General features: G+C 37.1%; 1 non-coding gene across 1 annotated transcript; it reads left to right on the top strand.

Annotated features, from left to right (window-relative positions):
- The first annotated feature begins 321 nt into the window (after nt 1–321).
- On the top strand, nt 322–428 carry LOC121213325 (small nucleolar RNA R71). Its single transcript, XR_005908708.1, has one exon. It is a non-coding gene; the product is annotated as a small nucleolar RNA R71 (small nucleolar RNA).
- Nucleotides 429–3,160: the final 2,732 nt, after the last annotated feature.

Raw genomic sequence — 3,160 nt, 5'->3', positions numbered from 1 at the left:
CTTGATCCACCTCCACTTGCTTCGCACTGCATTACTGGGTGAACCTGTGAAGAACCAAGAAAACCTTCAATTTTTCTATTCAAAAGTTCTACCTAATTAGAGAGCATGGTGACCGAATCGACGTTAAAAAAGCCGGCTGTTTTTGTTGGCTTTGTCCTCATGACTTGCCATTGATAATTATTCAGTGACATTTATTCTATAAATTCATAAGTATCCTCAGGTGTCTTATTATTGATAGTTCCACCAGTAGCTGCGTGAATCATCTATCTAGTCAAAGGATTCAAGCCATTGTGAAACATTTGAACCTGTAGCCAGAGTGGCAACCCATGGTGAGGGCATCTTCGCAAAAGGTCCTTCTATCTCTCCCATGCATCGTAGAGTGTTTCTCAATCCATCTGCACAAAAGAAGAGATATCATTACATAATTTAGCTGTTTTAGCCGGCAGAAAATATTTTAATAAAAACTTTTCAGTCATTTGTTCCCAAATAGTGATTGACCCTCATGGTAACGAGTTTAACCACTGTTTGCTTTATTCTTCAATGAAAAAGGGAATAACTGAAGGCGAATGGCATCATCAGAAACACCATTGATTTTAAAAGTTTTGCAAAATTCTAAGAAATTCGCCAAATGAGCGTTTGGGTCCTCGTCCTGCAAACCATTAAACTAAACAAACTGTTGGATCATTTGAATGGTCTTAGGTTTTAATTCAAAATTATTCGCAGCAACAGCAGGCCTAACTATGCTCGATTCAGTTCCTGTTACAGAAGGTTTAGCATAATCATACATAGTACGCGGAGTAGGATTTTAATTTACTGGATCAGTGGCAATCGCAGGAGGTAGCGGATTTTCCTAGTTTCCAACCATCTCCTCGGTTGTGGTTGAAGCATCGTCCTCTTGCTCTTCCTCTGTATATCGTAAGCTTCACATTATTTCTCCCCAGTTTCTGCGAATTGTACGATCGATCTCACTATCAAACAGTAATGGTCCCGACGAGTTTCTTCTAGTCATACACTATAAAAACCTGCCAGGAACGAATAAAAGAAAAATTAGAAAATAAAATAAAAATTTAAATTACAAATAAAGAAAAATGGCTATAGTAATAAAAATTGAGTGTTTCTAATATCTTAGTTCCCCAGTAACGGCACCAAAAACTTGGTGCGTGATATTCGCGACAAGTTTTAAAGATCTATAACTAATCGTTCTTGAAACTAACTATTATCACGATGAAGGAAAGTGTACCTATCGAACAGTAGTATAGCTTTAGCAAGACCGGATTGTCAAACCCAAAGGAACCAAGAGTACTACTAATTACTTTCTTTTTATTATCTAGCCTAAAAATTAAAGGATTTGCTTATCTAAACTAATTAACTAAACTAAGGATGCTCAGAGAGAAATTGGGGAAAAACTTTTGGGAAAATTAGATTTATTAAGACAATACCCAAGGAAAAATTCACCTAGACTTGACTTGTTCTTTGACACTGAATCAGACGATTTATTCATTTGACTTGATCCGTAGAAATCCCTAAGTTATACTATTATCTCTCTTGAGACTAATAGCGTCTAACCTTAGTTTGATTAATTGAAATCTCTTTCTAATTAACGCCCTGGTGTTGCATTAACTCGATCTATGGATCCCCTTATTAGGTTTCACCCTAATTCGGAAAAATCTTTCACCCTATCTCTAGGCGTGCAATCAACTCTGCTTAATTACGACAAATTTACTCATAGACAGGGTCTTTTCCTCCTCTGAATAAGAGCATTAACTTGAATCAATATCCTAGAATATTAAAACAAGAATTAAGAACACATAATTAAGAACAAGTCAAATATTTATCATACAATTCAGATAATAATAACATGTCTTAGGTTTCATTCCCCTTAGGTATTTAGGGGGTTTAGTTCATAATTATGAAAGAAAACATCTTGAAAGAATAAAGATAACAAAACATAAAGAAAACACAAAGCCCCTAAATGGAAATTGAAGGGAGATCTTTAGTTTTGACGATGAATCCGGCTTCTGACATGGATCAATCAGCTTCCCTTGAGTAATTCCTTGCCTCCTGCTCTGTGTCTCCTTTCTAAGTGCCTCCTCAGGTCTTTAAATAGGCTTTAGAATGCCTAAGAGCCCTTAAAAATGGCCTTTTTTGAATAAGACTATACTTCGGCTTGAAGGGACACGCCCGTGTGACACGCCCGTGTACAATTGCTCCAGCCCGTGGTCAAGGCTATTAAATAGGCATGGGCGTGTAGTCTACCCGTGTGAGTCGTGCTTCGATCCTGCAAAATGGAGACGGCCGTATGGCTTACCTGTGTGAGGAAGTCCAGGCCATGTTGATTTCCCATGTGGATCTATTTTCTCCATTTTCAGCCTGTTTCTCACTCTTTTTACTCTCCTATGCTCACCTAAGTATGAAACATGAAATTAAGGAATTAGGATCATCGAATTCACCAAATCTAAAGAGAAATCATCGATAAATGTGCTAAGCATGGGATAAAAATATGTATAAATTACAGTTTATCATTGGCATCGAACCAGGGTTAGGGGTGTTACAGAGGCGATGTCACGACACGTCAAGTCCTATGTCGCAACATCGAAGGTAGTATACTTTTCTTCAGGGTGTCTTCAGCGGTATGTCACGACATCCTCATGCTGTGTCACAACATTGAATGTAGTCTTGGACTTTTCTTATTCTACTCCCTATGTCGCGATATCCCATGCTCTGTGTTGCAACCTAACGACCACTATCGAGTTAATGTGCCTTCTAATGGTCTCCTACAAAGTCACAAAGTATATTAGCTCACCCTTAGGCCTCATTCGGTCCCTAAGGTCAATAAAAACTCAAATTACACATTTTATTAACTTAATTAATATTTACTAAAATGTAATTAAAACTTAATTAAAATTATCATGTTCAAGCTCCTAAAGTGTGAAAACTAGTTTAATCTACTACACCAAATTATAGTAAATCAAACTCCCCCACACTCAAGTCATTTTTTTTCCTCGAGTAGTACAAACAAAAACAATAAATGAAAAGAAGACCCTTGAGCAAGTATGGTACAAGTGTTACCTTTGAAGCACATGAATAGGCATTTTATATTAAAACATAACTCTGGCATGAGATATAACCGACTTACCACTTTTGATATCAAACATCTATG

This window comes from Gossypium hirsutum, chromosome A13 (assembly GCF_007990345.1).
Source record: "Gossypium hirsutum isolate 1008001.06 chromosome A13, Gossypium_hirsutum_v2.1, whole genome shotgun sequence".
In the NCBI taxonomy this organism is placed as follows: Eukaryota; Viridiplantae; Streptophyta; class Magnoliopsida; order Malvales; family Malvaceae; genus Gossypium; species Gossypium hirsutum.
This window is presented reverse-complemented; position numbering and strand designations above follow the sequence as displayed.